The 25,003-nt window shown below is 47.9% G+C and overlaps 1 long non-coding RNA gene across 1 annotated transcript in view; it reads right to left on the reverse strand.

Annotated features, from left to right (window-relative positions):
* Positions 1–24,622, reverse strand: part of LOC112547623 (uncharacterized) — a 58,766-nt gene extending 34,144 nt beyond the window's left edge. Inside the window, exons 1-3 of the long non-coding RNA XR_012901958.1 lie at positions 23,795–24,622; positions 19,692–19,749; positions 2,936–3,028 (exon numbers count right to left, since the gene is read on the reverse strand). This is a non-coding gene — a long non-coding RNA (uncharacterized LOC112547623). The remainder of the gene's footprint in view (positions 1–2,935; positions 3,029–19,691; positions 19,750–23,794) is intronic.
* Between the last annotated feature and the right edge of the window lie 381 nt (positions 24,623–25,003).

Genomic DNA, 25,003 nt, shown 5'->3' on the forward strand with positions numbered 1-25,003 from the left:
CTTGTGGGCTCGAGAGCAGCATGCAGAGCCTCCCTGGATGCCCAGGCACCTTGGGGGCCACAGGGACCTGGCGCTGCCTCTGAGCACCCTCCCACACCTTATCCCCCTTCCCAACCTGTAGTCCCCTCCCACCCCCTTCCTCACAGAGCCCACACCCTCCAACCACCTGTCTCAACGCGGAGCCCTCTTCTTCACCCAAACACTCTACTGGAACATGCCCTCCTCACAGCCCAACCGCCTGTCCCACTCCTGAGCCCACACACTCAACCAGAGCTCTCATCCTCCCACAGCCTTTGTCTCAGATCTGAGCTCCCTCCTAAATCCCATATCCCTCATCCTTAGTCCCATCTCTGACCACACACCCTTAGTTGGAGCCCTCATCCCACTCCTGCACCCCGACCTCTTGCCCCAGCCTGGTGAAAATGAGAGTGGGGGAGAGTGGGTTATGGAGGAAGGAGGGATGGTGTGAACAGGAGGTGGGGGTCTCTGAAAAGTGGATGGGCCGGGCAGAAGTGTTCAGTTTCATGTTATTAGAGAGTTGGCATCTCTGTGTCTTGCATAGGAATATGAGTCATCAATACCCTAGTGAAGAGCCAGTGATTCACCATAACCAATTAATATGTTTATATTGTAGTTAAGACAGGGACGGACAATAATTTTTAAGGGGTGGGATCTTGGGCAGAAGGGGCAGGACTAGGAGACTACTCATGTCCCCCCCCAAAACCCTGATTGGCCTGGGGGTGGGGAAGCGCATGAAGACTTTGCCCCCCACCCCGGTGCCTACAGAGAATTGCCAGCTGTTTTAAAACAGTGGGTGGCTCTCTAGGTGCCACAGCAGGAGGAGACCATATGTGGCCCCACCGCCTCCAGGCCAACCAGGGCCTGTGGGTGGGGGGGAGCACGTGAAGTCCCTTGCCCTACCCCACCTTGCCAGGGGCGTGCGAAGGCTAGAGAGAGCCACTGGCTGTTTAAAATCCTCTGGTGTTTCTCTCTAGCTGCCGCACGCTCTTGCCGGGGAGAGGGAATTTTTCGTGCTCCCCCGTCTCCAGGCCTCGATTGGCCTGGGGGCTAGGGAGTGGCAGGGTGGCTGCGGGCTGGATCCATTGGCTTGACGGTCCGGATCTGGCCCCTCTGCCCACCCCTCAGTTAAGCCATGTCTACACTCATGACAAAACTGTGTTAAAACATGATAGCTAACACGTTTTATGACCATGACCTGTTTTCCTAGTTGAGACATAGCCTGAGAGGATAGTGGTGTTTAAACAGTGGTGACTGAGAATGGGGGAAAGGGAAGGACTGATACAGAAAGTGCTATATAATGCACACACAGTTAGGCAGGGAGTTATTCTTACCACATAGTTCTTCTGTACAGTGTAGAAAGCAAAACGTTAAGAAATCTATGTTTTGGACCGTCACATTCTGCCTGGCTATGAATAGCCTTACTCACATAAGTGGAAATGAAAGAGACTTCTCCTATGGATAGGCTCCCAGCTTTCAGGATAATTTATTTTTATGTGTTTAACTGGTTTAATTATATGCAGCCTTATTTATCTGGATTATCTTTTTGCCTAATATAATTGTATGTGAAGTAAAATTATTTTCAAGTAAGATTCTCTCGATTTCTCTAGATGCTCATTGCCTTAGTAAAGGTATACAAGGTACTGATTAATGAAGAGGTCTATATCTAACTACTGACAAGAATAAATTCAGCTTTGAACTTGTTCTCTTCAGAATGAATGGTTACAGACAACTTGGAAAGCTAACACCCTAAAACCTAAATATATTCAGAATAAATATGCTGATTTCAACAAACTGGAGTCATGATTATAAACCTTGGATTATTTACAGGTCTATCTTTTTAGCATTTAATTACAGTGCATGATCATATTACTGAAGACAGTGAAACATATTCTCCTGTCTTTAGACAAAGAGCTTTATATGTGGGAGATTGGATTTTTTTCTTGCCTTGTTGCCCTATTGCTTTGTAGAGACAGTGCCATAATTTATTCGGATTTACTCTAATATTCACTGCCTTTGCATGTTATATTGTGCTGGCTATTGCTAAGCATTATTGAGCAATTTAATGCTGATATACTACATGCTTCTAAATGTTACAAGTACTGAGTAATTTGCTACGTGCTTTGGAAGGCAGACACACCTTTGAAATTCATTTTTGTTATTGCAAAATCAGAGATGACTGAGCTAACTAATATCTGAAAGGATTTTTTCCTTTTTTTCTTTTCTGGTACAGAGTTAGTATTTCCTTTTAGTTATATCTATGATTTATCAGTTTTTTTTGATGGAGAGGCTATAGGTGTAGTTTCAGCTTAGTGAGTTATCTAGTCAGTACACTCATAAATACAAGTTAATGGAAGCATTCAGGAAATAATGACGTAGGCCTTGTGAGAAGAAAAATAACGTTATCTACCTCTAAGTGGGACGTTTCCCTCTCTTTATTCATTTAGCTGTTCCAGTAATGATTTTGACTAAGGCAAACTTCACACTATGGGAAAAATTGGATTGCTTTCAAGAACATCTCTGTCTACAGTGAGCCAAATTCAACTCTCAGGAGTGTGGAAGACCTCGTCCATATTTGGGGCGGCAAACAACACTGTTCCCCCCAGAAGCGGCAAACAACACGTTTCCCCCCAGAACCACAGCAGTTCCCAGCACTGCATAAACCTAGGTGCTTTATGTCCGGACGCAATACAATTTTCTTCCCGTACCTGGGGCGGCACCACCAAAACCACAGCAGTTCCCAGCACTGCATAAACTTAGGCCTACTCGGGGGTAACAAAACAACCTTCCCGGAACCGCTTTGCGTCTGACCTTGTTGCAGATTCAAGAAGTTTGGATGGTGTGAGCCCAGAGAGGCAGATGACCCCCCAGGCAGTCCTCTTCCACACCCCAGTAGAGATTTCAAAAGGTCTCTTACCTCTCGTTTGGCACCCTGGGGGCGAAGGGGGATGGTCTGCAGCCGCTGTCACTGTCTTCAATTGGGCGTTGCCATCCGAGTCACGGCACCAAACTGTGGAAGAAAACATTGTCCTCACTCTGAGTTTGTAAGCAACAAGTAGCCAGAGGCAGTTTTATTACGAGCTGCAGCAAGGGAAAAACTGGTTCGGACAGGAGGGGGAAGCCCTCCCGCCCCCGAGGCAGATCTTCGAATACAAGCAATTATGAAGCAGTTTATATACTGTCCATTAGATATAATAACAATAACAATTAGTCTCCTTCCCATTACAAACACCAATGGCTAACAGTTATTTTAGTTCCACCCAGATGCTCCTTATCTCAAGGTACCTGCCAGAGTCAGCATTCTAGCCTTACCTCTGTATGGAGGCGAGAGGCAAAGGCAGCGTCTAATTACAGATCTCACGTTGTCAGGCCACAGACTTAGCCTGACTCTTGTTCTCTTGTTAACAAGACCAAGATGGCTGCACACAAATTCCCTTATTCCCTTTTCCTGCCTCCACAGGAGTTACACGGCTGAAGTCAGTGGAGTTGCACCAGTGCGACTGGGAGTAGAGTCTGACTAGTGTTTATTAATAACAACAGAGGTTTGCACTTACATAGCTTTTTCGTCTCTAAGTATGTTAGCTCATAATTGCAATAATTTTGCAAAAAACTCTATTTATATGCTCAGTTATCATAACTGCCTTTGACATACTGATAATGTACAAAATAACAGCCCGGTTGTCAGATTTGGCTGGACAATCCTTAGTATAGAGTTGGCAAAGAGGCAAAGAATATGCCGTCCTCAGACTGACCAGAGGCTGAGTTGGTTCCTGGCACAACTTACAGCAGCAATAGAGCTGTTCTAAAGAGCCATCAGCAAATCACAGCCTCATAAGGCTATTTCCGCAGTCTTGGGTAGCTGAAATACAGCTGCGCTCTGGCGATGCCCCCCATTTCCTGGCCATACCCATTATGTCCAGAGAATCCCCAATCAGCTGATTAAACTGGTTTTCTGTCTACAGTACTTTGTACTTCTGAGGAGACACAAATGGAATAAGAGCCAGGATCTGGGACAATTCTGAAAATCATTCCCTAAAATTTGAATTATTTTACATTTTTCTGGTATGAATATCGTTTTGGATGTGGGTTAAATTTGTAAGGCTGTTTTAATGCTCCTGTGAATGATGGATTCATAGTATAGGATTAAAGCCAAGTGCATGCAGGCAAGACTGTGCAAAATTCTGCATCCCAACTCTAATGATCAGTACATAAAAATACAAAATCTTACTGTTCCAGTATGGAGTCTTTCTTGTGCAAGAAATACTGACAGTTGGGCTGCATTGTTTAAAACTGTCAGTGTGATTTTTGTCTTTTGAAGGCCTTGACTAATAAGCAAAAGTATCCTGAGTTTACTTAAGTAATTTTTAAGATATATTGCTCTCTCTGTACCGGGTTTCAGCTGTGAGAGGTGTAGGCATTTGCTAATTTTTAAAAAGCAGTTTACGGTAGCAGATGTAGGAAAATAGGCATATGGTTTATTCTTGTTCAGAAACAAAGTGTAACATGCATGCAAAAGATTTCCTGCTAAGAGAAAATATTACAGATTTTGACAGAGTTAAAAAGAATGTTTTCTCAGCATGAATTGTTTTTTTTTTAAAGAGTAGATACTATTACGTTTTGATGCCCAAAATGATTGAACTAAATTATATTCTTAAACTAGTGTCACTGACCTCATTGAGAGAGATTCTCTGTGTTGATTACCTCCTGTATGCTCAGTATATTGGATTAATCACAGAGGTCACTAATTGTGGTTCTCATGCTTCCAAAAAAAGAATGGAAGGCTTAAGATTAAATCTGAAGCAGCTGAATGACATCTGGCAGCTAATTGGTTTTCTAGTGAAGATTTTCCTAGACTTTAACAGCTAGCCAAGGTTAAAAAGAATATATTGGATAGGCCAGTGGAGTATTCAGATTTTAATCTCTTGTGGTGAGGAATGATTCAGTAGTTTTTATTAAGTTTCTGTATACAGTGCTCAAAGTATCTGAAAGTGTGACTGCATACCTCTTTTGGTGGCATGTAGCATACATAGGTGGTTATCCCACCCCCCATCATCGTGGGTATAAATACCAGCATAGCCAGGGAGGCATGCCTTAGGCAAATAGGGCAAAGACACACCTAAAGGTTGTGGGTATGTACACAAGTACATATCCTGCTACATCTCTTCTACTTGTTCAAGTCATGCATCCCCCGTTACTCTGGTATTTTTAGTACTACAGCATCCTGGGGAAAGGTGCTGGCAGGGAGGTTCCCTAAACAGCTTGGCCCTTGCCAGAACCTTTCTTCCCCACAGTGAAAGGCTCCTGCAGTGGAAAGTGGCTAACGCCTTTCCCTGGCGCCAGAGTCTTTCAGGGTGTGTCTAGACTACAGTGGTTTTTCAAAAAAACTTTTTTCGAAAAAACTTCCCCTGCGTCTAGACTGCTGCCACGTTCTTTTGAAATTAAATCGAAAGAACGCGGCGGTTTTTTCAACCTCAGTAAACCTCATTTTATGAGGAAGAATGCCTTTTTTCGAAATTGCTTTTTCAAAAAAAGGCATTCTTGAATGCAAACAGGGCTTTTTCGAAAGAGAGCATCCAGACTACCTGCGTGCTCTCTTTCAAGAAAGTGGCTTGCTTTCTCGAAAGAAGTGGGTGCAGTCTAGAGGCTCTCTTTCAAAAAAGGCTTTTTCGAAAGATTCTTTTGAAAAAGCCTCTTTCGAAAGAGGCTATAGTCTAGATGTAACCTCAGTGACACATGTAGCTACATTATACAGTGTAGATACAATCTGCATTTCACTGTACACTATCACTGCCAGTAGTGTGTAGTGTTGATGTTGCCTAAAGATATGGTTACACTGCAGTTAGATACCTACTGCTGGACCATGCCAGCTCAGTCTTGTGGAGCTTGGGTTAAGGATGTGGGGAGCCAGGCCCGAATTATCTTTTTCTGGGCCTGCTGCCATATTTGTGGGCCCCCACTGGGGCACTGGAGCATGGAATGGAAGGTCAGTTCCTGGAGCAACGGGCCAGCCAGTGGCATGGCAAGATTGGCCTTGTTCCAGCCAGCCCAGTCCAAGGGCACTATCAGACACTTAATGATGTGGCCGGCCTTGTGCTGTCAGTATGCCCCTTCCCCTTGGGGGTGCCCATGCTGCGCCATACATCTTCCCTGCTGAACACTGGGAACCCCGCCCCAGATTGCCTATGGCCAGAGCCCTTGGATCTGCTATGCTCAGTGCGCCTCCAGACCTGCCACAAATGCACAGCATCTTTCACACCACCACCCTTGTCCAGCACCCTCTTGCCCATAGTCTCACCACTGCCCAGCACCCCACACAGAACACCTAGTGTCCTAACACAGAGATTTTTCCAGCCCCTCACAGCCCAATACCCTCACTCAGGCCCTCCAGAGACCCACTCCCTCACATCCTACCTCCCAGCCACACTCATCAGCCCTTTGGGAGGTGACAGTATCTGCTGGGCTGAGCTGCCACTGCAGCCAGGGTTGGTCCTAGCTTGGGGAATCGCCCTGGCCCCTAGGGAATGGTGTGATCATCCAGGCCAGGGCTTACCCTGGCCAAGTTTCCTCAGGGCACACTTGCCGAGGGGGCTTCAGCCACCCCCAACAGGCCAGGCTTCTGCACAAGACCCAGATGACTCAGTCCCAGGAAAATAGGTGGGGCTCCACAAGTGGTGGGAACCAGAGACTGCCCAAAGATAAATGTGCAGGGGGTCCAGCCAGAAGGCAGAGAAAAGCTGGTGGGTGGGACCAAGGCATGGAGAGAAGCTTTTGGTTGGCTGGCTGGCAGGCAGGTCGAGAGGAGCAAGTGGTGGATGGGATTGGATGGAGCCATCAGGCTTGTGAGGTCTCAGGGTACGTCTACACTACAGCACTAGTTCGAACTAACTTAGTTCGAATTAGTTAATTCGAACTAAGCTAGTTCGAACTACGCATCTAGAACTAAAAACTAGTTCGAACTAGCGTTTTGCTAGTTCGAACTAGCAAGTCCACATTGAGTGGACTCTGAACAGGGCTTAAGGATGGCCGGAAGCAGTGCCGGCAGGGCATAAAAGGAGGACTTAGAGCATGGAGATGCTGTCTCAGGCTAGCCGAGGGCTGCGCTTAAAGGGTCCCGACCCCCACCCCGGACACACAGTTCTAAGGGGTGCCCCGCTTGCAAAGAAGTTCTGGCTTGGAGTGCCCTGAGTGCCCACACTGGGCACATCACACCACTCGGCCATCAGCCCGGCTGCACTTGCCGCAGGCTGCCATCTGGGGAGAGGGAGTAATTGGGGGGCTGCAGGAGAGCTTCCACCCCCAGAAGCCCGCAGAGCCAGCCCAGTCCTCCCCATCGGGGGCTCGTACCCCATTCCTCCCTCACCTCCTTCCACTTACCCTTCCCTAGCCCCCCTTCTTATTGATGTACAAAATAAAGCTAACGTTTCTTCCAACATTGACTCTGTCTTTATTGAAAAAAACTGGGGGAGACTGGGAAAAGGAGGTGGGAGAGGGGAAGAGAAAGGCTGGGAGAGGGGAGGGCAACTAACATGATCAGGGGTTGGGAACAGGTCCCAGATGAAGAAAGGCTACAGAGACTGGGACTGTTCAGCTTAGAAAAGAGGAGACGGAGGGGGGACAGGATAGAGGTCTCTAAAAGCAGGGGTTGGGTGGAGAGGGTGCATTCATAAAAGTTCTTCCTGAGTTCCCATAAAGAAGGACTAGAGGACACCAAAGGAAAGGACTGGGTAGCAGGCTTGAAACTAGTAAGAGAAAGTTGTTCTTCTTGACAAAGCAAATAGTTAACCTGTGGAACTCCTTGCTGCAGGAGGCTGTGAAGGCTACAACTAGAACAGAGTTTAAAGGGAAGTGAGATAAAGTGATGGAGGTTGGGTCCATGGAGTCCTATTAGCCAGAGGGTAGGAGTGGTGTCCCTGCCCAAAGTTTGTGGAAGGCTGGAGAGGGATGGCACGAGACAAATGGCTTGGTCATTGTCTTCGGTCCATCCCCTCCAGGGTCCCTAGGGTTGGCCGCTGTTGGCAGACAGGCTACTGGGCTAGATGGACCTTTGGTCTGACCCAGTACGGCCATTGTAAGCTCAGGGCTCAGTGTCGGGGGTCTCAGTGGACCCCCTTGCTTTTCATGCACACCTGGTCCTGGGTGGTCAGGCTGGCAGCTCTCCTGCCCTAGACGGCCACTTTCCTGTGCCTAGTGCGGAGATCGTGGACGAGGTCCACGATGTCCGCACTAGCCCAGGAAGGTGCCCGCCTCTTGCGGTCCAGGGCAAGCTCCCGGGAGCCGCCAGCCTGGTCCCGGCAAGAGGGGGTGGGCTGGGGGGCATCGGGTGGGTGGCTCTGTGCCGTGCCAGGTGCAGGGTCTGCTAGCTGGGTGCTGGCAGGCTTGCACCTGGCACGGGCACCGTAGCCAGCCCGTGCCCCTTTAAGGGGTCCGGGGCCGGGAGGGGGGCATAGAGTTTCCCTGGTGTTGGCCAGAGTGGCCACCAGGGAAACCTGGGGAGGGCTAGCCTCCCACTAGTTCGAACTAAAGGGCTACACAGCCCTTAGTTCGAACTAGCTAGTTCGAACTAGGCGTTAGTCCTCGTAAAATGAGGTTTACCTAGTTCGAACTAAGCGCTCCGCTAGTTCGATTCAAATTCGAACTAGCGGAGCGCTAGTGTAGCACCTATTAAAGTTAGTTCGAACTAACGTCCGTTAGTTCGAACTAACTTTGTAGTGTAGACATACCCTCAGAGTGCACTGTAAGCAGAGCAGGCCAACGCCTGTTCTGAACATGGGCCCAAGTCCATGGCCCCACTGGCACCATCGTAAACCTGGAAATGGATATTGTAGAGGCCTGGCAAGGTTCTGCCTTCCCAAATGGCCTGATGTGTTTTTGCCAATGCACCACCTCCATGCTCCCTCCTGCCTGCTGTTCCTTTTCAGAGGCTAGGTCAGGCACGTTGGGGGCTGTGCCACCCACACAGCCAGTCCTTCTGGCTCTGGGCCTGCTCCAGCTGTGCCACCTGCCCAGCACTGGGGCTGGCAAGGGACCTTCATCCACAGGGGGCCAGGCTGGCTGGGGATCAAGCTGGGTGGTGTAGCCTGGAGTGGCTGGGGATGCACCTCCCTGTGCTGTGGGGTGAGGAGAGGTGTGGGGGGGGGCTATCCTGGGGGCAGAGGCTAATGGCCACAGGCAAGAGGGGGACTAGGAGCTCTGCACAGGCACCAGCAGCCATAGTGGGGGCTAGGCTCTCGTGGGCCCAGAAGGGGTAGGGCTGGAGGGCTCCATAACTCAAAGATTCACTCAACACCCATGGTTAAGGGACCATTTAATTGCTGTGTACATGTTTAGGCTCAGCCTACAGGACTCTTGTACGGATAGGTGATGAATCCCTGGGTGCTCTGGGGAAAAAATAGTGAGTGTTCAGAACCCAACAGAAACCAAGTTCTCCCTAGCAACCTGTGCTTCTCACCCCCAGCAGCTCCACTGACCAACTCCTTCCCCTTCCTCCCAGTTCCTCCTGCCCACTGCAAAATAACTCTTTTACAGAGTTTGGATGCTCAGGCAGGGAGTGGGCGGAGCAGGGATGGGGCGTGTTTTGGGGGAGGAGTTGGGATGGAACAGGAGTTAGAGAGAGTGGAGGTGGAGGTTGAGAGAAAGGGTGGAATAGGGGTGGTGTAGGGCAGAGTAGGAAAGGGAAGAGGTGAGACGGGGTGGAGGCTTTGGGGAAGAGGTAGAATGGGGTTGTGGCTGGGGGCGGATCAAGCACCCCCTGGCTAGTGGGGATATCTGTGCCTGTGCTCCTACCCAAAAGGACCCTAGAACCCTGCCTCCAGATGTAGCCCAAACATCTATATTGCAAATGAAACAAAGCCATAGCCCAAGTTCTGTGAGCCCAAGTTAGTTGGCACAGATCAGTTCTGGCTTTTTAATTACAGTGTAAACATAGATGTCTTAACCAACAATAATTAGATACAACAAGCTCTCTTCTCCGCTCTACTTTGGGGATACAGTAGGGGTGAAAAAAAAGACAGAAAACCTACTAAAATGGTGCAAAATAAAGTGAATGAATATTATGTCATCTTTCCCCTTTTGACTCCCCAAAAGACCCCGTAAACAAGCATGACACACTTGGGGTACCATGGGTAGGAGGTTTTACCATTCAGTGTCCGTACTACTCAGCATCATCTCCTGTGAAACATACAGAGAAACACTGGAGAGAACTGATGCTGACATAATCAGCCTAAATTCCTGTGTGTTCTCACCATATGCTATAAACTCCTTTCAGAGAGGCATTGGCAGCTCAATTCCAGACAGAGTTAGGCTGGTCACCTATTTGACGCTGCCCATGGTCTCCCCCTCTAGATGTTATGCCACCAAGAGCTCTGTCTTTTGTCTTCCTTTACTCCAGCAGAAGCCAGAGTAAACCAGGATTGAATCTGGGTGTGAATTACACAGCCCTAAAGATGGCTGAAGCCAGAATGTTGTTTGCTAGGGGGTAAACTTAGGCTAAGTCACCTGACTTGCAATGGAATTTATGCCTTCAAGGCCAGATCTTCAAAGGTTTTGAGATGCCTAACTCCCCTACGTGTAGAAGGGAGTTAGATGCATAAATACATTTCAGAATCTGAGCACAAGTGACCTAGGTGCTTTTAAAAATGGGACGTAGGCTCCTAAATTACTTAGCAACTTTTGAAAACGTTGACATTAGTGTCTGATGACTGATTTACAGTAGAAATTACTTAGGAGAATGGAAACAGAGGGATGCCTGTTTGTTTTGGACAGTGGTGTTTGAATGTGATGTGTTTTCTTTGTAGAATAGAAGATGTGTATCCTTTTACCTGCTGTCTTTCACACTAAAAGTATTACTTGGCTCAGCTCATTTTCTGTCTGTGGGATGACTGTTATGTGACATGATGAGGATATGGTAGTTTTGCAATGTAAGTTAGGGAGGTAAATGAGAGCATGCTTTCATTCCTGCCAAAGTAACACCAACCAGAGGCATCTTTTCTTAATGCCAATTATTAGACTCTGAGCCAGATTTTTAAGATTGCTGACTAGGGATTATCTAATTATTCCCATGTTCTTTAGATGCTTCTAGGACTTAGTCTGTAAAGCCCAACAAAAAAGGTGCATGGATGAAATTTAAAGTTAAGAGCCAAAATAGTATTTTTGTAGGTAGAACTCTTGTAGCTATGAGAATTTGATGTAAAAACAGAGGGACAAATTCTGCTTTTAGTTTATACCTGTGTAAATCTGGAGCAACTCCGCTGATGTCTCTAGAGTTAGTTTGGTGTGCATGCAGACTTTGGACCAAACTGTAAAATAAGTCCCACAAAGCCATTCCGACTGTTACAGATAGCTGTTATTCATTATTATAAATTAGTAAATTGTAAGTGTATCACATTCAAATGTTTTAGCTAAAGTAAACTATAGAAAATATTAATTGTAGATACAGATGAATTCAAAAGAGCCATCCCATTGAAATTCAGTGAGACTTGTGTTTCTGAAGCATTTTGGCACTTCGCAAATTCCACTCTTAGCTAATATCCTTCTATCCTATTTAATAATATTTAAATAAGATGTATTAAATTAAGAACTCTTCTGATAATTTCTGGTTTTTGCCTAGTTCAAGCATCAGAAAGACGCATCTTTTTTCTTTTCCTGGTCCAGGATTAAAAATATTGTCTTTGGCTTTCTCTGTTTAAAGGCAGGAAATAAAAACTTGCTCCTCCCCACCTATGTAGGATACTGGTGCTAGATTTGGCTAAAAGATGAAATTTCAAGTATATGCAAGAACACTTGACCCCTCCCCCCTCCCCCCCGTGTCTAGCAATGGACTCGATGCATTTGATCATGGAGCTATGTAACTTACATCCACTTATGCAGTAATGTAGACAAACCAAGTCTATGCAACTGTCATGATCATGAGGGTTAGCCAGCAGCCTGGATACTAAGGGGTTGACTATGTCCCTTACCTAACCAGATACCAAGCAGCCAATAGAAATGTAGGTAGGATTTTCAAACTGTGTCAAAGGAATTTTGGGGTTTTCCCTCCTTTGTCCCCGGGCAGTTTCTCTCCAGCTACTGAGGGGGACAGACAATATGTCTACCTCCAAGAAAAGACTCTTCACTATCTGAAAGTAGGTTAAAGTTTAGATAAATCCATTTTCCATCTAGTCATTATGCTTGCAACAGGAATATTGTGGTGATAATAAAAGTTCTTTGTCTTTTCTTTTTATTAACCTGGTATTGGTTAATTTTTGTGTCCTGGTTTTACTTTTGGGGCTGAGATTTCCCAAGTGGTCTCTCACTGGTTTCTTTATTATTACTTGGGTGGTGGCAGCAGCTTTTTTATCCCCAAAATCTAGGTTTTTAAGATTTTGGGGGAAAGCTTTATACCAAAACCTGGAAAGATAAGGTTTTGGGGTACTTTTGCGGGTCCCCACTTCTGCATTCATTGTGCCAGAGTAGGGAAAAAGCCTTGACAGCAACTTAACTGAAAAGTTGTACTATCTTTTAAAATAAGATCCATGTGTTCTGACTTTAGGACTTAACTAACTTTTACTAACATATAACTTTTACTGCAGTTTTGTCAGCATTTTAACCCCCTGATTAATCTGTCATTTCATGGGTAAACTGCTTTGTAATCTGCTTTAAGATAGAGTTCATGAGTAAAATTTTAAGCTCTTAAAGGTAATTTTTCCATAACTGAAGGGCCATGCAAATTATGGTATGCAGCTTTCCGTTGGGGCACAGCTATTGGTATCACCTCAAAACTGTCACAAAGAACTCGGTTAGTTGTGAAGTTGCAAGGGAAAACATAGCTCCTCATTTGGTTATAATCTGGCTCCATGATAGAAATGTATTTTACAGAAGCAGCAAAAGAAGAGATTACTCACCTTCATGTAGTAACTGTGGTTCTTCGAGATGTGTCCCCGTAGGTGCTCCACTCAAGGTGTCAGGTCCATCCTGGCGCCACTGGTCAGAAGATTTTAGAGCCATAGTCGGCCAGACCACGCATACGCAGCAGCGCTGCGTGGCGTTCGCGCCTTTTCTAACATCACGTGGTCCAGCTCCCATGCCAGTTCCTCTCACTGCTCGGTCTCTGAAAAAGAGAAGAAGAAAAGACCCGGAGTGGAGAGGAGGGCGGGATGTGGAGCACCCACGGGGACACATCTTGAAGAACCACAGTTACTACACGATGGTGAGTAACCTCTTCTTCTTCGAGTGGTTCCCGTGGGTGCTCCACTCAAGGTGACTACAAAGCAGTAGTCCAAGAATGCGCTCTGGGTCAGTTATTTTCTGCAGTAGATAGAACCTCAGAGGCTACTGTGGCGTCCGCAGCCCACCTTCGTACTATGGCATAGTGCCATGTGAAAGAAATGCTAGAAGTCCAGGTGGCCGCGCAACAGATATCACTGAGGGGAACCCTCCCTGGCGAATGCCATGCAGGTTGCGACTGCTTTCGTGAAGTGCACCCGAGGTATAGAAGGTAGGAGTCTACTGCGGATGGAATGGCATGTGGCAATACATAGCGTAATAAGTCTGGCAATGCGTTGGTTGGAAAGCGCATTGCCCTTGGAGCATTGTGCTGTTGACACAAACAGTCTGACTGTTCACAACCATTGACAGGTCCTCTCTATATAAAAGGATAGTGTGCGCTGTACATTGAGCGTGTGAAGCAAGGAATCCTTATTTGAGGAGTGGGGCTTGGGATAGAATGCCGTGAGAACGATGGGTTCATTGATGTGAAAAGGTGAACAGACCTTGGGAATAAAGGCAGGATGTAGTCGTAATGTTACCGTGTCCTTGGAGAAAGAGGTGAAAGGAGGAGTTGCCATTAATGCCCCCAGTTCACTGACTCTGCGTGCTGATGTAATCGCGAGTAGGAAAACAGTCTTCATAGTTAACATCTGCAGTGATGCATATCTAGTGGCTCAAAAGGAGGATACAGAATAGTGTCCAAGACTAGATCTAGGTTCCAAGACGGGGAGGTGCCCTTTGTGGAGGTTATAAGTTCATCAGGCCTTTCAGGAACCTCTTAGTGGTTTGATGAGAGAACAGTGAGGAAACATCTATGGGGTAATGGAAAGCACTGATACCTGCTAAATGTACTTTCAGGGACGACAATGAGAGACCCAAGTTCTGCAGATAAAGGATATAATTGAGGACCTGGTGCAAGGGAGAATGAAGGGTTGGACGTTGTTATGGAGACACCACTGAGAGTATCTACATCACTTTGCAAGGTAAGTATTACGTGTAGATGTCTTTCTACTGTGTATCAGTATTGTTTTGACTTGCTCAGAACAAAGGTTTTCCTCTTGTCTGAGCCAGTCAGTAGCCATGCCATCAGATGTAATGCATCGAGCCTGGGATGTAGGAGAGAGCCTTGTTCCTGTGAGAGAAGATCTCGGTGAAGAGGCAGAGGCCACGGTGGCCGTAGTGACATTCTGTGTAAAAACGGATACCATGCTTGCCTGGGCCAGGCTCGGTCTATTAAGATGACAGTTGCCACCTCTGTTGTGATTTTTTCCAACATCCTGGAAATGAAGACCATTGGGGGAAAAGCGTAAAGGAGTGTCTTCTTCCAGTTGGTTAGAAGTGCATCTCCGAGGGAGCCCTTGCCGATCCCCGCTCTGGAGCAAAAGAGGCAACACTTCTTGTTGTTGGTCGTTGTGAATAGATCCACTAGAGGTGTTCCCCATTTCCAAAAAACTGTCTGTAGTATGTCCATTCTTATTTCCCACTCGTGATTCGTGGGAAAACGTGGGCTGAGAGAGTCCGCAATGACATTGACAATGCCAGGTAAGTAAGATGCTATTATTGTGATGTTGTTCCATATGCTCCAATTCCAGCACCATACCACTTTGGCGCATCTTGCTCCTCCCTGCCCTTTTACGTAATACATTGCTGCTGTATTGTCCATCAATATTCTGACTGTCATGCCTTTGAGGTGCGGGAGAAAATACTTGCATGCATAAAAAATGGCTAGGAGCTCTAAGAGGTTATGTGAAGGCATCTCCCATTGGGAGACCATTTTCCCTGTATACGTTTCTCGTCCATGTGAGCGCCCCATCCGATGAGCGAGGCATCCGTCGTTATTTGAACGGATGGCTGCTGCCGACAAAACGGAACTCCCATCAAAAGGTTTTGTATGCTTGTCCACCAGCACAAGGACATTCGGACATGTGGTGGAAGAGATACTATTCTGTGTATGTCGTGGTTTGTGGGGACGTATACAGTTGTCAGCCAGTGCTGGAGGTTTCTTAAATGAAGTTGTGCATGGGGAACCACGACGGTGGTAGCAGCTATGTGACCTAGGAGAAGGAGGCAGGTGTGTACAGAAATTGCCATATTCCTGTCAAGTACGCTGATCAGGTCTTTGATTGCCTGGAATCTTTCCAATGGTAGGTATGCCCTTGCTGTAAGGGAATCCAGAATTGCCCCTATGAACTTTATAGTTTGCGTTGGAGTCAGAGTTGATTTCCGTTCATTCAGTAGGAGCCAGAGGGAGTCAAACGTTTGTCTGACCACAGCCATCATCTGGGTGGTTTCTTGTTTTGTTGCACCTTTTATCAAACAATCGTTGAGGTAGGGGAATATGATGACTCGTAGCTGACAGAGGTGCGCTGCAACGATTGCAAGGGTCTTCGAAAAAACCCTGGGAGCTGATGCCAGACTGAATGGTAGAACTCGATATTGAAAATGTTTGTTTTTTATTACAAAGCGCAGGAATCGTCTGTGCCCGGGATGTATGGCTATGTGGAAGAAAGCATCTTGTAGGTCGAGGGCAGCAAACCAATCGTTGTCGAGTGATGGAATTATTGTGTTGACAGTTACCATTTTGAAGCACTGTTTTTGAAGATGGCGATTCAGCTGGTGTAGATCGAGAATGGGCCTCCAGCCCTCTGTTTTCTTTTGCGTTAGGAAGTAATGTGAATAAAACCCTTTTCCTTTGAACTGATCTGGGACCCTCTCTATCGCTCTGTTGGTGAGGAGGTGATAGGCTTCTTGTTGTAAAAGATCCTCGTGAGAAGGGTCCCTGAAAAGGGACAGGGTTGGTGGGGTGGTGGTGGGGAGAGACGTAAAAGGAATGGTGAATCCCGACCTTATTACCTCCAATACCCATTTGTCTGATGTTATTGTGACTCATTGATGGTAAGAGGGTCGCAGCTGGTGGTGAAAAATGGGATTGGTGTGTGCAACAACAACTGTGTATTTAGCATGCCCTCGACAGGGGAGTCAAACTTGCTGTTTGGATGTCGACGGGTTGTTTGTTCTACGTGTCTGGAGGCGCCTCCGTTGTGGTTGCTGCTTGGAGTGGGTTTGATCAAACAGACAATTTTGCTGTCTGTGAAATTGGTAATCATACTGTCTTATTGGAAAATAACGTCAACGCTGGAAGGGTGGGACGTACATACTGAGTGTGCGCAATGTTGTTCTTGAGTCCTTCCCAGTATGGAGCATGTCGTCCATTTTTTCTGTGAACAATTTAATTCTGTCGAAAGGAAGATCCTCGACCTTGGATTGTAGTTCTTTGGGTACAGCCACTGTGGCGAGCCATGAAGACCGTCTCATGGACACTGCTGTTGCGACGCCTCGTGCCGCCATGTCCACCACATCCATGGCTATCTGCAGGTTTGCCCAAGAACATGTGTAGCCCTCCTTTAGTATTTCCCATAGCAGCAGCTTATCAGACTCTGAAGTTCTTTGTGCCAGTTCCGTGAGCTTAGCGATGTTGTTGAAACTGTGATTTGCGAGCAGAGCCGCATAATTTGCAATACAGAGGAGGAGCGTGGACGATGAGTACACCTTTCGACCAAATATGTCAAGTTTTTTCACCTACTTGTCCTCTCCTGTATTTTTTATCTTTGTAAAGCTGTGTCCACGAATTACATTAGGGGTGGGTGAAGAGGAATTCTGAGTCTTTAGACGATACAAAGTATTGTTTCTCAGCCGGCTTCAACATTGGAGTGGTTGAGGCCGGAGTGTGCCAGATTTCTGCTGCTGCCTGCAAAATCGTCTCATCAATTGGGAGAGCCACCTTAGATTGCTGTCTTGGATGCAGGTTTTTCCACAACTTATATTGCTTTGCTTGCACCTCCGTTAATTGGACTTCCTGCGATTGTGCAACCCTTCTAAAGAGATCTTGGAACTCCCGCACATCATCAGGGGGTGAGGTATCTCCAGCAAAGACAGCGTCATCTGGAGAGGATGATGAGATATCCTCTGGAGAAATGTCATGCGGTTGATCTTCTGTATCAGAGATCTCCCCTTCTTCAGGTTCAGAAAGTTGTATTGGGACCGAAGGGGTCTCCGGAGCGGGTCTCGGAAACTGGACCTTCTGTTGGGTTTGGACAGGTGGTGATTGCCATCTGTAGTAAGAAGAATGACAGCAGCATGAATTGGAGTGAGACTGTGATCTTCCATGCCTATAAGAGGAATGATAGCTCCCATGATAGCATTTGGTGTAGTCAGGGGACGAACATCTAGAGGAGTATCTACTCCCATGCCTCCTATGGTAGGACCTTGGAGGAGAATAGCTTGGAGAGCGAGATCTGTGAGATGATACGTGATGGTAGAGTGAATATCGCCTATAACGATCAGAATGGCGAGATCTTGATCGCTGCCACAGTGACTGAGGGGTACACCTGTAAGGAGCTGCATAATCTTTGGTCTCTGGTGAGCGGCATGGTGATGGAGAAGGTTCCAGCGAGAATCCTGGTGATGGAGAGATGGAATGGAGTCTTGGTTGATTTTCTGGTGGCCTTTGTAGGGACTGAAGAGGTTCTTGCCTGATCGCCCATGGTGGGCCCTTGTTGCAGTCTGGTTATAGTCATCCTCCCCTGAAAAGGCGGATTGTGATGCAGAGGAAGGTGGAGACCCTCTTTCCCTCGCCGGTGCCGATTTATCCCTAGCCCAGCGGCATTGTGCTTGTGATGCTGTATGCTGGGGATTACGTGGCACCGCAGACGGTGCCGAACTAGCATGGGATCGTTGGTGTTAACTCCGTTCTTGGTGCCATCCCGGTACCCTGCGGAACGCTGCCCTCCCAGGTCCATTGTGTTCCCTCTGGCACCACAACTGAGCCCCTCGCTGGTGCCGGCTCCGGTGCCGGCTCTTGGCAGCTCATCGGTGCCGATTCTGGTGCAAGCGTATTCTGTGGCTCTCGGGGCGGTGCCGATTCAAGTGGCTTTGGCAGTGCCACTTGTGGTGCCAATTGCCTCGGTTGAGACGCCATCATGCTCCACCTGTGTTCGCATTGGTGGTGCAGTTGTCTCAGGTATGGCTCGTGTAGCTGTCTTAGTGGGCTGCCGAATAACTCCCGATGCACCCGGCCTGTTTCCTTGACTAACTCGAGACAGGGGAACGGCGGGTAGGGAGCGTATGGGGGAGGCTTTTTTCTTCTCCGATGCCAACACCGCAGGAGATGACGCCCTTCTTTTTTGCCCCATGAGTGTTCCCTGGCGGGAAGTGTCTGAAGGCTGCAGTGCCTTATCACATAGTAGGAGCTTTAAGCGTATGTCCCTATCCCTGTGTGTCCTCGGTATTAACTTGGCACAGTGGATACACTTCTGCGGGACATGCAAGTCCCCCAGGCAACGAATGCATGCAGTGTTACCGTCAGATGCCGGCATCGCTTCCTTACACTGGGAACACTGTTTAAATCCTGGTGATCCAGGCATATTAGATCCCACTGGCTGGGAATCTAATCCAAACAACCTAATAATCTAACTAACTCTAACTAAATAACGAAGGAATTTCTTTTTTTTTTAACAACAATGACAACAACACTAACTAACAATTAACAAGCTAACTAATCAACTAAGAGAAGAAGGGATAATGAATTTTAACTCTTTTTTTCACAGGACGGCTATATCTCTGAGGAGAGATATGGAGCTCCGCCAGCAACCGAGGACGGTTGAGAGGAACTGGCAGGTAGGCCATGCAACATTAGAAAGGGCGTGAATGCTACACAGCGCTGCCGCGCATGTGTGGTCCGGCCGACTACGGCTCTAAAATCTTCCAACCAGTGGTGCCAGGATGGACCCGACACCTTGAGTGGAGCACCCACGGGGACCACTCGAAGAAGAAGTGTTCATATTCAATTTGTTGACAGAAAGTTTGTTCTGGGTAACATTTAATTATGGGTTAGCAACTGACTCATAAATATTTAAAGAATTATAATACTTATGAAGAAAGTGTAGATAACAGTTTTAATTTTCACCAGGATAGAGTGGGCTTATCACTTGTAAGCAAACTGTCAGTTGAACATGTAACTTCCTTGAACTAGAACATGGTTGGTTCAGGAAACCAAATTAGAGAATGCATACTATACCTGACCTTTCCTCTTGTTAGCTAGCCATTTCCATTTCTGCTGTTCCCTTCACCCCCACCTTTGTCCATAACAATTTCTAAATAGGTAAATAGGTAAGGTTAGTTCCACATTTGGATGGCTGGGAGTTAGAGAGCCACTACTGGAACAAAGACATATATATGGGTATATTGTTACTGAAATGATACATTTTGATAATGGACTCGGGAAGTTTATCTTAACAGTCTGGTTAAGATCTGGTTCCTGTTGATATTTAGGAGACTTCCTGCATTCTCAGAAAAAACTCTAATCAATTCTTCATTCATTGCTGTTTTTAATTATTTCAGGCCTACAGCGAGTAGGTAGGAGACTCACTCACATGAAAACGTCATTGCTCCGCATAGATTTCCATTGAGTATTTTAGGAAAGATTCAAGCCTGTAACCAAAAAATAACACTTCAGACACTAAGATAAGAACATAAGATAGGCCATAATGGGTCAGACCAATGGTCCATCCAGCCCAGTATTCTGTCTGCCGACAGTGGCCAATACTAGATGCCCCAGAGGGAGGGAACACAACAGGTAATCCTCATGTGATCTCTCCCCTGTCATCCACCTCCAGAGAAAAAGAAGCTAGGGACACCACTCCTACCCATGCTGGCTAATAGCCATTGATGGACCTAACCTCCATGAATCTATCTAGCTCTTTTTTGAACCTTGTTAAAGTCCTAGCCTTCACCACATCCTCTGGCAAGGAGTTGATTCAGTAATAGTCCCTTCTGTCTTGTGAGTGAGTATTCAGTAATAGTCCCTTCTGTCTTCCACATGTTAGATTATCGTTGCACGTATGTCACTTTGTGGTATTTGCTCTGCTTATAACAAGTCTCAAATGGAAGTCTTAAACTTTCTAGAAGTAATAAGGGATTTTGACAACAACAGTCCCCTTGTGAAGAGGTGATAGCATCAGTAATTCCTAGCCTGACTTTCTTCAGGGAATATGGGCAGCTCATTAGAGGTGCTTTCTTCCTAAGTTTAATTATAATATGACAAAACTTGGGGTAGTCATCTATGAGTTTTAAATAAGTAACTCACCGATGCTTTTCTGCCAATGCTACATTTTCTCAGCCTCCCAGCCTCCCTACTGGTCCTCTCTTTGGGTATGTCTACACTACAAAGTTAATTCGAACTAACAGACGTTAGTTCGAATTAACTTTGATAGGCGCTACACATGCAAACCACTAGTTCAAACTTAATTCGAACTAGCGGAGTGCTTAATTCGAACTAGGTAAACCTCATTCTATGAGGACTAACGCCTAGTTCAAATTAACTAGTTCGAATTAAGGGCTGTGTAGCCACTTAATTCGAACTAGTGGGAGGCTAGCCCTCCCCAGATTTCCCTGGTGGCCACTCTGGGCACCACCAGGGAAACTCTTCTGCCCCCCTCCCGGCCCCGGAGCCCTTAAAGGGGCACGGGCTGGCTATGGTGCCCGTGCCAGGTGCAAGCCTGCCAGCACCCAGCCAGCAGACCCTGCACCTGGCCCGGCACGAGCCAGCCACCCACTGCCACCCAGCCCTCCGCTCTTCCCGGGACCAGGCTAGCGGTTCCCGGGAGCCTGCCCAGGTCCGCAAGAGGCGGGTGCCCACCTGGTCTAGTGCAGAGATCGTGGACCTCATCCACGACCTCCGCACTAGGCACAGGAAAGTGGCCGTCTAGGGCAGGATAGCTGTCAGCCTGGCCACCCAGGAGCAGGTTGGCATAAAAATCAAGGGGGTTCACTGAGACCCCCGACCCTGAGCCCTGAGCTTAGAATGGCTGTACTGGGTCAGACCAAAGGTCCATCTAGCCCAGTAGCCTGTCTGCCAACAGCGGCCAACACTAGGTACCCTGGAGGGGATGGCCCGAAGACAATGACCAAGCCATTTGTCTCGTGTCATCCATCTCCAGCCTTCCACAAACAGAGGCCAGGGACACCACTCCTACCCCCTGGCTAATACCACTCCATGGACCCAACCTCCATGACTTGATCTAACTTCTCTTTAAACTCTGTTCTAGTTGTAGCCTTCACAGCCTCCTGCAGCAAGGAGTTCCACAGGTTGACTATTTGCTTTGTGAAGAAGAACTATCTGTTGTTAGTTTGAAGCCTGCTACCCATTCATTTCATTTGGTGTCCTTTAGTCCTTCTATTATGGGAACTAATGAAGAACTTTTCTTTATGCACTCTTTCCACACCACTCATGCTTTTATAGACCTCTATCATATCCCCCCTCAGTCTCCTCTTTTCTAAGCTGAGAAGTCCCAGTCTCTTTAGCCTCTCTTCATATGGGACCTGTTCCAAACCCCTGATCATTTTAGTTGCCCTCCCCTCTCCCACCCTCTGTCTTCCCCTCTCCCACCTCCTTTTCCCAGTCTCCCCGAGTTTTGTTCAATAAAGAGAGTTTCTATTTTTGAACACGTGTCCTTTATTTTGTACATCAGGAAGGGGGGCTAGGGAGGGGTAAGTGGAAGGAGGTGAGGGAGGAATGGGGTACAAGCCCCTGCTGGGGTGGACTGGGCTGGCTCTGCGGGCTCCTCGGGGTGGAAACTCTTCTAAAGCCCCTCTATTGACCCCCCCCTCCGGATGGCAGCCTGCGGCAAGTGCAGCCGGGCTGATGGCCGAGTGCTGTGATGTGCCGAGTGTAGGCACTCAGGGCACTCCAAGCCAGGACTGCTTTGCAAGCGGGGAACCCCTGAGAACTGTCTGTCCGGGGTGTGGGTCGGGTCCCTTTAAGCACAGCCCTCGGCTAGCCTGAGGCAGCAGCTCCACACTCTAAGTCCTAATCTGATGCCCTGCCGGCATTGCTTCCGGCCATCCTTAACCTCAGTTCAGGGTCCACTAATGCTAATTCAAACTAGTTTTTAAGTCTAGATGCGCTAATTCGAATTAGCTTAGTTCGAATTAACTAATTTGAACTAAGTTAGTTCGAATTAGTGCTGTAGTGTAGACATACCCTCTGATATTAACCTCTAGAACAAAGGCAGATTTATATCCCAGGCGGTCTCCATGTTGTCCTTAAGGGTGGATAGACTTAAACTAGCTCTCCTTCAAGCTCATTTTTAACATACATAAATTTGTTCCTCTGTTTTAAATATGTATTGGTGTACAATTTCTTTATGGATTGGATGAAATTGTGAATGTATTTAAATGCACTCAGTGTGATACTTTGTCCCTCTCTAGTGAAGGTTTGGCCCACTAGAGCTTGGTGAGTGTGTCATAGATTGGACTAAGAGAGGCCTTTTAGCTCAGGCAGTAGAGGCTCATGCATTAAAATTCAGAGGTCAAAGTTTTGAGCTCTATTGCTGCTGACCCACCTGAGGGGGTCTGCATTACATATTCACTGCCACTTATATTCCTTCTTGGACACTTGTCCTTATGGCAGCCTTCTGAGAACATGGGCTATCTGTAGAGTAAGTTCAAGCATTCACACAGATGCATTCAAGCCTAATTCAATAGGATAATTTATGCAGCTTTGAAAATAATACCTCTGGTTATTATCATAAAACCTGATAGTAATTAATGAGAACCTTTGTTTATCAATTCTGATGGCCTATGGACTATGATAAATGCCACTTGTACAAAGCCATTAGTTGGGGACTTAGTCCCCTGTAGGTTATACTTAGCAAGTGGTTATTGGCAATATTTAAGATATGTTGTCACTAATAATTAAGACTGCCAAAAGCTACCTTCTAATTTATATTTCTTGTTGGCTCTGAGATACACAAAATGAAATTGTTATGATTTCCATTATTTCTCTAATATACCTTATGGTATTCAGTGACTATAAAAAGAAATTAGGTCCTGGCTTTGAACTGGGGTGCAGGGCCTATTGAAGCATGGGGCCTAGGGCAGCCACCCTGCTCGCCCTGCCCTATATCCGCCGCTGTCCGGGAGGCCCTCCAGAAGAGCTTCCACCTGGAGGAGGACTAACAGTCTCCCTGATCTGCCCCACTGGGTGCTTGTGCTTCATTCCACCCTCACGTCCTTCCACTTACTCCTCCCTAATCCCCCTTTCTGATGTACAATAAAGACACGTGTTCAAGAAAATAAACTCTCTTTATTGAACAAAACTGAGGTGGGTGGGTGGGGGAATGAAACTCAGATGAGACGGGGGAAAGAAGGTGGGAGAGGGGAGGAGGAAGAGTAGGAGAGGGGAGGGGTAAACCTGGGAGGAGGGAGCTGGAAGGGGGAGACAAGGGGGGGAGAAGTTCAGGGTCTTGCCGGCCCACCTGTCTCCCAGCACTGTGGCTTCGGGGGCCTTGGCGTCCTGGGGAAGAGAGGGGAGGGCATGAAGGGTGGGGAGGAAGAAGCGGAAGGGGGAGCAGGAGTGGGAGGAGGAGTAATAGCTGGGGAGGCAGCAGGGGCTGGAGCAGCAGGAGGCAGCAATCTCTGCACTAGGGTCTGCAGGTGGTCGCAGATTGCACAGCCTTCGGCAAGTAGCTCTCACCAGCTCTCCCGCCGGAGCTGCAGGTCTTTGTGCACCCAGTGGTCGAGGGTGCGGTGCATGCCTCGCAGTATCCCCCAGTGCTGCCACTGGTAGTCCTCTTGGGCATGGGCCAGCCTGCAGTGCCCAGGTGTGGGAGGATGTCCCAGGCAGGGTGGTGCGCCCTGCACTGGCAGCTAGTGCGGCTGTGGACGAACAAGAGAAGTGGTCAGTTATCCCTGGGGACACAGTGGGTGAAGCCCAATCCCCCTCTGCAAGGCGAGGATGACAGGTCTCCGCACCATCAGAGCTGATGTGCTAGCACAGAAGCCATGTTCGGGATGTCCTGCTATTCCCGGCAGTGGGAGCTGGCCTGGGAGTGCATCCATGCCCCTGTGCTGTATGTGGTGTGGGTCTGTGTGTGGTGGTGGGGAGACGTCCCCTGCCTCTGTGTAGAAGGGGCTTGTGAAGGCAGGGCATTCTGCTGTGTCCCACCCTGTGATCAGGAGTACATCATGTGCCTTCATACATACATGCGTGTGGGTAACAGGCCAAGGCCCCTGTGTGGCAGCCAGCTGGGGCCACATGCCCAAGGGTGGCACAGCACATGCACAGGTTGCTGCTTGATCCATGGTCAACAAGGCCCACGTGTGCAGTCTCTGGTCTCCCTCCCCTCGCGCCCCCCCACATAAGGGGACAGTGATGGCACTCACATGTTGTTGCCTCCCCGGCCTCAGATGACACCAGTGATAGGCTTGCTGGGATGGCTCAGGGATCCTGGCTGTGCAGCATGCTTCCTCCGGGCTCCCGCGGCTCCTGGCCCTCCTCCTCCGGGCCCTGATCATGGCCCTCCCCCCCCGGGCCCTGATCATGGCCCTCCCCCCCAAGGTCAATGACCACCTGGGGGGCACGGACTGTCCCGCCTCCCAGGTACTGTCCAGGGCATCAAAACAGGCAGGTGTCTGGGTCCGCCCCTCTTTGGAAGCTGCCCCCTGTGGCTCTGGCATACACCTGCTGCAGCTCCTTAATTTTCATTCGAACCTGCTCCTGGGTTCGGATGTGGCCTTTGGTGGCCAGGCTGGCAGCCATCCAGATGTAAACAGCCACCTTCCTCCATCTAGTGTGAAGATCATGGACGTTGGAGGCATTCCCCCAAACCTCCATGAGGACCCTGATCTCCGCACTGGACCAGGAAGGAGCCCACCTTTTCCGGCCCCTGGTAGACTCCTGGGA

This window comes from Pelodiscus sinensis, chromosome 2 (assembly GCF_049634645.1).
Source record: "Pelodiscus sinensis isolate JC-2024 chromosome 2, ASM4963464v1, whole genome shotgun sequence".
NCBI classification, from domain to species: domain Eukaryota; kingdom Metazoa; phylum Chordata; order Testudines; family Trionychidae; genus Pelodiscus; species Pelodiscus sinensis.